Raw genomic sequence first — 12418 nt, 5'->3', positions numbered from 1 at the left:
CAGAACAGAGACCCCAGACTGCGGGCTGGCGCCTCACAGCTCTGGGAGCCGAGGACTGAGATCCGGGTGCCGGCACAGTCGGGGCCTGGGGAGGCCTCTCCCGGGTGTAGACAGTGGTCTTCTCCGTGTGTCCTCACAAGGCAGACCGGGCCACACAGCTGTTCATGGTCCCTTGTATCAGGGCACTTAATCCCACCATGGGGGCCCCACCCTCATGACCTCCTCACCTCCCAAAGCCCCCACTTCCTAACATACCACCTTGGGCATTAGGTTTTCAGCACATGAATTCTGGGGGACACACAGCACTCAGACCATAGCACCCCAGAAGAACTAGGAGGAAGCTCTGAGACAGAGCCCCCTGGGGAGTGGGCCAGGGCGACGGGGGACCTGAGCAGGGCCTGGACCACCGGCATCCCGTGCTGCTGCGAGGACATGCTGCCCAGGATGGAGCCTGGCACAGAGCCAGGTGCTGCCAGGAGGGGCTGTCACCATGTCAGCCTCTGCTCTGCCCCCTCTGTACTGTTTAAACTTCCTCCCACCAGCAACTCTCTTTCTACTTTTTTGTTTTTGCTTGTTTTTGTTTTTGGAGGGGGCAAGTAATTAGGTTTATTTATTTTTTTATATTATTTATTTTTAAATGGAGGCACTGGGGATTGAGCCAGGACCTTGTGCATGCTAAGCATGTGCTCTACCACTGAGCTACACTCTCCCCGCTATTTTTATTTTAAAAAAATGAAAAGCCACAAAAGCAATTATCTCTGGTGGTCCAGGAAGAGGATCCAGAGAGAAAGGAACTGCAGAGCAAACACGGAAGACGAGGCGAGCTGTGGGGTCTGGGAGGTGAGAGGGGCTCCCGTGTGAGTCCTTTCTGGTTCCATTTGAAGTTATTTCAAAATAAAATTTAAAAGCATAGAGAGATTGGAAAGGGAAAAAAAAGATGTGGGAAGAACTCCTACCACAGCAGTGGGTTTTTTTTAAGGTAGCATTTCATACACGGTCGATTCCCGAATCCTGGCCTTACTCGGTGCCCCAGAGCAGGCGTTTCTGATTAAACCAATAACCCGAACCTGCTTCAGAAAATGAAATCGTTTCTATTTCACTCTAAGTCCACAGCGTCCAGGGATGGAAGTGGTCAGTGTACACGTGGTGAGGGGATGGCTTTCAGGGCCAACCTCGGAAAGATCTCATGGGGTCACCCTTGCACAATGAGGTATCCGACAAGACCGCAAGACTGCATAGCTCCAAAGATGAAGTAGGGGTTCCTGGGGATAGGGGCCACTCCAGGTTCCTGGGAACTCATGTAGAAACAGGTTCTGGTGCTTCTGGACTGTTCCAGCATTGGTTGGAGGAAACCCAGTCATGAAGACCCACCTGTCCCTAGGTTTTGCATAGGAGGGGAAGGAGCCCTGAGCCTTGTCCTGGGCACAGCTGAGGACCCCAGGGCTTCTGGCACGAGCAGAAACCCCCACGTGATCCTGGGCCACTGGTCCCCCAGGACGCACAGTCCTGGTCATGGTCTGTCCTGGGATGGAGTGTTTGGCTGGAGCTGTCTGGAAATGCTCACACATCGTCTGCCACATCCGGGGCCCTGGCTGTGACTTCCACCCGCCTCTGGGTGCTCAGCTCCCACGGGCATCTGCCAGGGCGGCTTTTACCCAGGGCAGGCTGGGGACACCGGGGGAGACCCGAGGCAGGACTTGACCATAGATTTTCAAGGATGGCAGTCGCTTCTTTGAAAGTCCTCAGCGTGAGGCCTCACGCCTGTCCTGCTGGAAGGCGCATTCCCCCCACGGGCTTCCTCGCTTCCGGAGGGTTCTCCCTCATTCTGTGTCAGTGGGGTCTGGGTGGCAAGCGAGTAGCATAAAGGACCCTGGCTGGCTCCGGGGGCGGGGCCTGCAGAGCTGACAGGGTGTAGGGGAGCCGGGAGGCGGGGCCTGCAGCAGGAACCCCAGAGGGCTGGGGTAGACGAGGTGCCCGTTCTCTGACTGCTCCTCCAGTCCTGGCCCACATGCTGGGAAGGGGGTGTTCACGCTGATTGTCACCCAGCTGGATGGGCCTCGGTGGGTGGGAAGGCGGCCCTCGAGGAAGGCTGAGATGCTGCCAGGAAGAGGCACGCCCGCTGGGCCCCACTGCACCTACAGGACTGCAGGTTGATGGGAGAGGGTCTCCCTGCTGCCTTCGTGCTGGCTCATGGGGCAGGGGAGATGGTGGTTTTGGGGAACCCAACCCAGACAAGCCACCCTACGCAGCTCCTGTCTGAGAGCCCTCGGGCCTGGGCTCCGATTCTGTCACTGGGTCTTGGAGATGCCCGCACATGCCCGGAGGTCCACATGGTCAGGCTGCGCTGTGGCGGCCGCTTGTGCGTAATGGGGTTAAGGTGGAACAGATGGCGGTGATGGCCTTTCCTGGGGCTGAGGCGAGGGCCGGGCTTGGAGCACTGTGACTCTCGGCGTCCATTTGTCCGAGCCGGGCCATCCTGCCTGTCAAAGACCCCTCTCGTCCCCTAGCTGTTGGAACTGCACTCAGAGCCTCAGGCGGGCAAGGTCGAGAGCTCTCCTCGGTCCCCTGGGTTCCAGGCCAGGTGGAGGGCTGTACGGTCTGCTCCCCCAGCAGTGACATGAGCTGTTTCCTGTGTGTTGGGAGCAGGACCCAGTCTCCCTCGTCTGTCCGGATGACTGCTCGCTGGGGCACTGTGGAAGGGCGGGCGGGGCCTTTGTCCGAAACGTCCAGGTGATTAAGGAGAATCTATTTCCCGGTAATTGAGCTGGTTTCGCTGCTGTGTGAGGCCCCGGGAGAGCTGCTGGGAGTTTATGTGCAGGGCCTCGGTGGGCAGAGGACCCTTGGTGCTCCCACCATGGTCCAAGCCTGGCGACAGGGTGGTCTCCGGGTCGGACCAAAGCCCAAAGGAGCCTCTCCTAGTCCCCCTGTGGTGCACGGGGCCAGAGGGGAGGGCTCAGGGAAGAAGCCAGCCATTCCTGGCCGGCTGCTCTCCTGGGCTTGGCGCTCTGAGACCCTCTGGACCCCCCCTCCCTGATCCTGAAATTCCCAGCGCGTGAGGACACCGAGCCCCTTCCCTCTGCCGTGTCCCGTGCACCTGCTGCCCCTCCTCTGGGATGAGATCACAGCACTTAGCACGTTTCACCGAACTTGACACGTTGCAACTGACTCGTGAAATCAACAGACGCCCTCACCCCCAGGAGCTTATGCGGGCTCGGGGAGGCGCCTCTGTTTCCTGGGTTAGGAGCTGCTCCAGAGAAGCAGCAGCGAGGAAGGGGCCAACCTGGGGTCTGCCCGCTGCCCAGGGCTGGGTGTGGCCGCACTAGACAGGGAGCTGCCCCCTCCTGCCTCCTCACCTGGCCCCAGGCCGGAGTGTGGGGGGCTGCCGCCCACCCTGTCCCACCCCAGTCACCCCCCTTCCACCCGCGCTCCATTCCCACCAGTCCTCCCTCCCACCCCCGCTCACCCCCGTCTCCTCCACCCCACCCAGACCCAGGTTCCTCTCCTGCTGTCCGGGCTGTGCCCTCATCTTTGACCCCCTGGAAAGCCCAAAAGAAGATGTAGGTTTTTTTCCTTAACAATCATTGAGGCTAGAAGGTTGACAGCCAGGTGCCCACTGTCCTGTTCGCTCAGCTTTTCTGTATGTTTGACATTTTTCATAATAAAAATTGAAGAATGTAAACACTGTCTCTATGCTGATGAAGATTGCTTATTCTGAAACCTAAACGAGTGATCACTACGTGGCAAAGAACATTCTGGCTACAAACGGTCCACCCAGGCCCTGTGCCCAGAAGCGTGGTTTGCCATCTGTAATTCCCCTAATTAAAAACAAAGGGAAGCCCACTCTGCCTGCTGCAGGTTCTTTGCTTTGTTTTCAACACGACAGCGTTAGAGACTCCGTTTCAGCCACACAGATTCACCTCACTTGACAAATATTTGCTGAGTCTGTTGGTGGCCAGGCCTGTCACACCTGGAGGGGCTTGCAGGTGAGCCGGGTCCACGCAGGCGCCGCATGGGCACGGCCCAGGGGAGAGGGTGAACTCAGGGCTCACAGGCGGGCTTGCCTCCCCAGCACGTGCCCCAGACAGACCTGCAGGGATGGTTACCATGAAGCTTTCTTACGGCAAAAGACTGAAAAGGAGGCAGTCTGGCACCAACAGGGCACGGGCGGCCGGGTGTAGCTTCCCTGAGGGGCCGCAACACATCACCAGTGTAGCCGCGGCCAGCAGCACCATTCGCCGACTCGACTCTCGTGGTGCAAAGCAGACGAGACCCCTGGGCTGGGCTGGGCTGGCCCGCCCAGTCCTCTGCTCCTTCTGGAGGCTCCGCGGAGGGGCTGCTGCTTGTTCGCCCAGGTGGTGCTCGTGCAGCCACGTTGGGCCCACCTGCGAATCCAGGATGTGCTCCCTTCCTGAGTCACATCTGCCAGGTCCCTCTGCCCTGTCACACGACACAGCTCTGGGGCTTGGGGTGGGCATTCTGCTCCCGAGGGCAAGGCAGACCTGTGTGTGAGTCTGATGTGGAAGGATCCACAACCACAGTTACAGGGGGAGTGCTCGGTGCTAACAGAAGGGCCCCGCCAGCCGTGTCCCTGTGCTGTGACTTCTCCCTCGGGGAGAGCAGAGACGTCCTGGGGGGCTGCCTCTGGGGAGGACCAGGGGGCGGAGGGGCAGGGGCAGTGGAGCTTCTCTGCATCAGTTTCACGCCTCCTTTGTGCTGCCCTGTGTGCTGATATTCCCCATCTGAAAAATTGTATATATGTGTATGAAAATGATATATTAAAAAAAAAAACAATAAAAAGACAAGGTGCAGAATCAGGCCTGGGTCAGGGCTCGCACAGAGACTTGTATGTTTGGAAACCAATGAGTGGAAAGTCATTTAAAGCCACCCACCGGCATGCCCCGCCACGGAGCCCCGAGCTCAGCCCCGGGTTTGCGGCCAGCAGCAGCAGGGCTGTCGGAGCTGCTCCTTGCGTTAGATGCGGGGTTGGCTTTCTGGTTGGATGACAAAGCAATTGCACCCCGGCTCAGCCTGCTTGAGCCTCCCACTGCCCCAGAGGCGGCAGGGTGTCTGCTGAGCTGGGCTGAGTGTGTCCTGGAGGAGGCAGCGGTTGGGCCGGGTTTGCCTTCTCTCCTCGGGAGTGCCGGCATCTCGGCAGTACGCTCCATTCTCTCCCGGCACATGGGCTCTTCTTTGAGAAGAAGCCACATCTCTGGGTATGAAAGTCAAGCAGCTTCAAACTGGAAAATAGCCACGTAACGTGAAGGGGACATGGCAGCGGGCGCACGGTGGCCCTTGGAGTCAGGTGGAGTCACGCAGAGTCACGCAGAGTTGGGGTGTTGGGGAGAAAGAACTAGAGGGAAACTGCCAACCTGAGAAAACTCTCCACAGAGGTAGAGAAGAAAGAAAACAGGTGCCCTCTCGAGTGAGCACAAACCGGGATGGGACGTGCATCCCGGGCCATCTGCTAAGAGATGCAAAGACAGAAGGAAATCACACCTTTTCAAGAGCCAAGGAGACACACCCACTGCCCACGTGTCTTCCAGGTGCACACATGCTCGTCCTCACGTCTCGGGGCTTGGCGGCACCATTCGTCACACATATTTCATCCTAAAGCCACCTGCCAATGGGGATGACCATCTGTGTTAGCCGATCGGCTTTACCCGAAGGGAAAATCTCCCCCCACATCCCTAATGACAGGAGGGGCTCGGGGTCAGACTCCTGCCCCTGCAGGGGCTTGGAGGCGGCGCCGTCTCCCCGGTGACTGCAGTTCCCAGGTCCCTGAGAAAGACAGGCCTGGGCTGGAAGCCAGCTGGAGGCTTATTTAGGCTTTAAAAAGATGTATGTTCCTCTCAAAGGGACGTGTAGTCCATGCTTTCTAGCCTAAACCCTGAAAGAGAAAGGGAGGGGACTCGTTCCCTCTTCACAGCAGGGGAGAGTCTTGTTCTGTTTTCCGGAGTCTGTCTACCTGTACGGGCCTGGGTTTGGGAAAGGCGAGCGTTCGGGCTCGCTGGAATCCCTCCTGCGATGAGCACCCGAGCCCTGGGGGGCTGTGTCTGCTCTTTCCTTCCCGGCACCCCTCTGGCACACCCTGCGGGCGGCTGCAGTGGCTGAGGGCTTGGTTTACTGACGTGGCAGGCGACATTCTCAGTCCACAGGGGGCTGCGCTGAGGGGGCCTGGACGGGGCTGTGGAGTGCTCTCCCCCTGAACCTGAGATGAGCCGCTCCCCCCTGGCTGGGTGCATACAGCAGGTGCTCATTAAACCTGTTGAGTGATGGAGACAGATGCAGATGAGTGGAAGGCCCGCAGGGACTGCAGCCGGATGTGGGGGACTGTGCGGACAGCTCCCGGCCTCCTTCAGCCCTGGGGTCGCCTCTGGCGGGTGGGGTCTGTGCCGGCAGATGGGAGGTGGGGCCCTGCTTTGCAGCGTTACAGTTGGTGCCGCCTCTCCCAGTCCCTGCTGGAAGCGTCACTTTGTAACGTGGATGAATGACGAGGTCACGCGGAGGAGCCGGACTGACTGCCCAGGGAAGGAACTAGGTGATTAAGGGCAGTCTGGGTCCAGGAGAGGTGACTGATGTGGACCAACAGAGGCAGCAGCGCTGGCTCCCTGCTGGCCCGGCTCTGCCTGGGCCCCAGGGTCCCAACTGCTGGGCTGGGCCAGCTCTGGGATGGGGGTGACTCTCGGGGGTCTGTAATGCCTACCCTCACGTCCCCAAGGAGCTGGGAATAAAGCCAGGTCTGCGGTCCAGCCCTGCCACCTGTCCTCCTACTTGCCCTTGGCACCCCTGCTCCGACCACACGGGTGTCACCATCCCAGCCCCCGAGGGACGCCTGCTCCTCCCAGCCACTGTCTCCATCTGCCCCCCAAGAGCCCGTTTGTGACTGTGTTTTCCTCATACTTGTCTGTGCTGCCCACCCCTCCAGCCCCAGGGCCCCTGCCCTGCTCACCACGGGGCCCTGAACAGCCCAGGCCTGGCACTCACGGGGGGCTCAGGTACACCTGCTGCGGGAATCTCCACCCACTCAGTGGGCTCTGGGGGAGAGCAGTCAAGGCTGCCCCTCGCTGCCTCCTCCGAGCAGCCTCCCGGGAGTGCGGCCACCTTGGGCCTGGGGGGTGGGGACTCCTGCTGCTTCTTGGGCAGGAGGCGGGCAGAGTCTAACGCTTTTTGGGGGGCTCCTTCCCTGCGGCCACTGAGGCACCACAGGTGGTGCTGGCGACTTTGAAATAAGTTTTCACGCCTTCATCAGGCTCCTCAGATGACGCTGGCTCTCAGCTGGCCCCGGCTCCTCGATGAGGCCCCACAGGCTGCAGAGGCTGTGACCCATGTGCTCGTTAGTCTTCTGGGGAAAAGCCCATTTGGAGGAACAAGGGACAGTAAAGGGACTCTTGGCGTGGGGGCACGTGGGCTGAGCGACTGCCCAGGGGCCGGTAGTCCTGTGGCCAGGAGTGCGGTCAGGGACGGGGTCCCGGTGGAAAGAGGGCTGGGCCGGAGCTGCGAGACCCACGTGTCCTCTGCCTTGCCGCCGACCCTGGGTGACGCGGGCAGAGCCTTTCCTCATCAGGAAAGGAGCCATCCCCTGCCTTGTTTGGGGCCCAGGGGCCCAGGGGCTGCTATGAGGTCGCACAACCCGAGAGAGGGCAGCAGGGGGGGTTCCGTGTCCCTTCCCTGCCATCCCCCTCCTCCCTGTCCCCGCCCCCTCTTTGGCCCCCCCTCCCCGCCTCCCCTGGGCTGCATCCCGTGAGGCTGAATAAAGAAAGGGGGAGGGGAGCAAGGGGCCCCGCACCCCAGGCCCCCTGAAGGGCCATCTCTGGGCTCCCAGGGGGTCAGCTGAGGCCTGTTGAGACACGATACGTCCTCTGGTTGGCTGCTCTGGGGACAGGGACCTCGCACTGCATAGGACAGGTATTTGCTTTTGGAAATACCAGAATGTCAGGAATTGAACTTTGTGTCTAAAACATGGCTTTCCAAGTGCACACAAAGGAAGTGGGGAACCCCGTGTGCGCTGACGGCCTCAGCCGTGTGTGCGTGTGCGTGTGTGCACGTGTACGTGTAAGTGCGTGCCTGTGTGAGCTCGTGTGCCGCTCGAGGCTGGAGTGTTTTCATGGCAGCAGCTGGCGGTGCCCACAGCCCCGGGCAGGCTGCTCGCCCGCCTGCCGGCAGCTCTCACCTGGGGGGGGCGGGGGGGGCACGACGCAGAGACTCCGCTCTGCGCCTTGCACTCTTTCATGTTATTTAAATTTTTCACAAGGGAATGAATCACTTTTATAATAAAAGGTGAAGGTTTTGCATTTTGAAGATGAATGTGCACACAGCAAGCTAGACAGGCAGGGGCCCTGGGTGGGGACCAGGTCCGGGCGCCCCTTCCGCAGCCCCGCCCACCCTGGGGCCTCGTTCCCCTTCCATCCACCCCTGGTCCCAATTCCCTCCCTGAACAACCTAGCAGGTGGATTCGGAGGGAAGTTAAAACTTGAAGGACAACCAACACAGCCAGTATGGGCTTCTGGGTTAATGTCTTTCTTTATTCTCTGGCTCGGACCCCCACTTAGAATCAGCAACTGGGCCCTTGGGACTCATCCCCATATCCCACCCCGGGGGGGCTGTTTCCCAGGACCACCCTGAGATGAGGACTTGAGTCCTGGTCAGCTCTCAGGGAGGTAGACCCTGGAAGGGCCAGGACAGTTTTGGCCTGGGATTTGGGGACACGGTCAGGGCAGGACACTCTCTCGGGGTTACCCACAGCTGCCGGGCAGGGGACCGATCCTCCAACCCTTGTGAGGGGGTGGAGGGCAGGTCTAGGGGAAGCATCAGTCCCCACAACACGTGCTCCCAGCTCGGTGACTGCAGGTGGAGCCTGCAGACACCCTGGCTCCCCCGTCACAGCCGCTCCCCGGGATGTCCGCCCTGGCAGCCCCAGAGTGGCCAGTGTGACGTGACTTATAAGGTACGTCTGTGGGTCCTGCAGGGGCAGAGGTGGTGGGGTTTGGGTCTTTAAACTGATGGAACAGCTGGCAACACGGCTCGAGCAGGATGTCCCTCTGGAAGTTCTGTTCAGATTGTACACTAGGAGGCAGAGCCCAGGAACACGCCCGTCCTCCCAAGAGACAGGGGGCCTGGGAGCCCATCGGGCCTTCATCTGCCTTGCAGGGGCCCCCTGAGCTGGTGGCAGCGGGGCCAGAGGGGGCGATGAAATGGTGCCACTTCTTGGGGGAGACCCCTGGGTGAGGAGGACAGGTGGTCCCATGTCCCCATCTTCTGGCGCTGGTCCCGCTCTGAGATGCACCCACACCTGCCGCTTCCCTGTGGGGCTCTGTCCATCCCAACCCTCAGGGCCGCTTCCTCACAGAAAGCCAGGCATGGTCACCTGGCTCCGGGCTGTGCCCACAGGCAGTGGCGCTGCCGTCAGCTCTCCCTCTGCTGAGCTGCGCAGGTGGCTGCACATTTGAGGATGTCAGTGTCATCCCAGGGGACACCACAGGCTGGCCGGCTCTCCAGGCACCCTGTTGCAGCAGTGACCAGCCGGCAGGCCTGCCCTAGGCCAGAGCGTCCTGGTCACCTGTTTGGGGCCCAGCTCCACGTGCGCCCCAGGACAGGGGCCCTGCTGCCCCTCCAGCAAGAACTGGCGAGGGCGGTGGACATGTGTCAGCTTGTTCGTTAGAGTTTTGAGTGCCTTTTCAATGCCGGGCCCTGTGCAGTCAAAACGAGCAGATTGCAGGGTCGGGGGGGCGACTGCTCGGCTGGCTGGTCCTCGGAAGCAGCCGTCAGGGGGCTCATCTTCTCACTGCACCCCGTTCCACTGGCACCGTGACAGGCAGTCCAGTGTCTGCAGCTCAGCCACCCCCGGACTGGGGAGCGGAGCCCTGTGTGGGGAACTGAATGAGCTGGCGGAGCCTGGCGCCCGGGGCAGGGGGCTCTCAGGGCGGAGGGAGGCAGGCGCTTCTCTGCAGGGTCCCTGACCTGGCCGCTGCTGGCAGGCTCCGAACCCAAGGCCCTGGGGTGCAGAGTGGGGCCTGAGCCCCAGTCTGTGCTACAGCCCTCCCGCAAGGAACCCCGTCATTCTTGAAACAGGTTGGGGGTGGCAGGAACTGAGGGGAGGGGCTCTTGCTTTGGGCCCTGGTTCTGGGCCTGGCTGGGGCTCCCGGGGGGTGCGGGAGCAGGACGAGGCCCCCACATCTCTCTCTTCACCCTAGAGGGAGGAGGGGAGGTGGGACAGGGAGGGGCCCAGGCAGACAGGAGGGCAGTGTCCAGGCACCCGGGGGCTGGCTGACCCCCTCGTGAGCTGGCCCGCAGGCTGAGACCTGGCACCCTCTCTGACACAGGGAGCAGGACGGCAGGCTGAGAACCGGCACCCTCTCTGACACGGGGAGCAGGCCCGCGGGCCGGGAGGGTTAGGGTGAGGGTGAGGGTGAGGGTTAGGGTGCAGGCTGGGTTAGGGTTAGGGTTAGGGTTAGGGTCAGGGTCAGGGAGCTGGCTGGGTGTGTCCGCGGGCCCCAGCTCCGCGTCTCCCCTTCCCCAGCGGCTCCCGGCCCCACCTTGCCCCGTTCTCTCCACGCGGAGTCATTCCCTTCGTGAATTCCGCCTGGACGTGGTTTCCATGGTGTTCTGATAAAAACTGGAATTCAAATCATAATTGTGGGAAGTGGTGGGGGGCAGTGGGAGGAAGGTGGGGTGGGGAGGGGAGAGGAAGGGAGGGAGGGGCTTTTTCTGTACTCAGGTTCCGGAGCCAGTTACTGGCTTTTTTTCCCTTTCTTCAAATGTATTTTAAAATGTATGGAATTCTCTCCCAAGTCCTCCCCCTGTTGCCTAGCGACAGGGATGGAGCCAGAGGTGCCTTCCTGCAGGAGAGTGGATTCCTCTCCTGTCCATGTGCTGCTGGAACAGGGCCCGGAGCTCAGAAAACCTGCAGGAGGCCGGAGGGGCTCATCCAGAGCTCTGGCCTCATGGGACTGTGGCACTGAGGTGCGACTAGGGTCTGGGACTGCCTGCCACTGCCCCAAATTTCTTTCTCCATGATAAGCCTGAAATTCCTGTGTTAGAGTTTTATTTCTTTGGATAGTCTTGTAAAATGTCAGTGCACCTACTGGAGTGGGAGTCCTAGGACTTCCTTGCTGATGAGGCCGGTGACTCGTCAGTGCAGAGGCCGGGAGCCTCAGCCCTCGCCCTGGGACGTCGAGACACTTGATGAAGGGTCACCTGGCAGGTGAATGAATGAGTGAAGGGGGACCGTGGGGAAGACTGCCAAGGAGGCTCACGGGGGGAGGACGGGGGCCTGCAGTCTAGAAGGACGCTTCCCTCCTCATCCCCGAGGCTGGGGGCTGTCAGGAGCCCTGCTGTGGGGGCTGAAGGTGGAGCAGGGGAAGAGGAGAGCGGAGGGGGACTCCCCTATGCAGAAGGCATCTCCGGGCGGGAGGTTCCAGACGGGGTGGCTGAGCAAGGGGACAGGCTTAGTGCTGCCCTGCCCCGGGTCCCCACCTGCTGGCCCCCGGGGAGAAGCTGCCTTGGTCCCTCAGTTCCCTAGGGCTGGTTGAGGGGCCTTGGAGACCAGAGTCAAACAGTCACAGGACCCTGCACCCCCTCTTCATTGGGCCTCCCCTGTGCCCAGGCCACAGATCAGGACACTGAGGCAGGGTGTTGCCACGTGGCCAGTGTGTATCCGGGACCCCGTGGCTCAGGAGGGGCCTGCCCCTGCACAAGCGGCGTCTTAAAGCTCTGGGTGGGGGCACGACCCGAGCTGGGGGCCTGGTCCCCGCCCCCAGCCTTTGAGAGACGGGCCCAAAGCCAAGGCGTTTCCGGTGAAAGAGACCAGCTCAGGGCCGTCTGCGCGCCAGTGAGCGTCTGATGAGGAACGAGCGAGTGCCGGCCCCCTCAGGGGGCCGGTCCCGGGGTCCACAGTCGCCTTTACTCCTTTACTGAGAGTCAGGGGTTGTCCCTGTCGCTGCAGGACACGTGATGCGGCGGGGCCAGCGCACACCGTGGGGTTTTGCCACCAGGGCTGGCCGGTCACGTGGGCACTGGGCTCTGAGACCACATGCACGGCACACAGAACCGGCCTCTGAGGTTGAAAGGAGACGTGGCCAGAACTGGGGCAGACACGGGTCCCCCCCTGTGCCATGAAGTGGGCACAGCAAAGGGGACTCGGGGCTCAGCTGCAGGCCCCACCCACTTGCCCCCCGGGGCGCCTGGGGCTGTGGGCACCTCAGCCCGCGTCCCCTCCGTCCACTCCAGGCTGGGGCCTCCGGGGCCGTCACATCCAGTCCTGGCCGGGTGGGTGGGAAGACCGCGCCCACGCCCAGGGCTCAGGGGACTCGCTGGGGACTGAAGGGGGCCCGAGGCCCAGGGATGTCAGGGGCGGCCTGGGGACCTGTTCACAGAGCCCAGGCCCTCCTTTTGGAGGCTGACGCCCGGGCCTGGACTTGAT

At 61.4% G+C, this 12418-nt stretch overlaps 1 protein-coding gene across 1 annotated transcript in view; it reads right to left on the bottom strand.

Annotated features, from left to right (window-relative positions):
* Positions 1-8512: 8512 nt before the first annotated feature.
* Positions 8513-12418, bottom strand: part of NTSR1 (neurotensin receptor 1) — a 43341-nt gene continuing 39435 nt past the window's right edge. Inside the window, exon 5 of the mRNA XM_032461540.1 lies at positions 8513-11193. The gene's annotated coding sequence lies outside the window, so the exon portion shown is untranslated. The remainder of the gene's footprint in view (positions 11194-12418) is intronic.

Source organism: Camelus ferus, chromosome 19, assembly GCF_009834535.1.
Source record: "Camelus ferus isolate YT-003-E chromosome 19, BCGSAC_Cfer_1.0, whole genome shotgun sequence".
Lineage (NCBI taxonomy): Eukaryota > Metazoa > Chordata > Mammalia > Artiodactyla > Camelidae > Camelus > Camelus ferus.
Note: the sequence above shows the minus strand (reverse complement) of the source record. Positions and strands in the feature narration are given on the sequence as shown.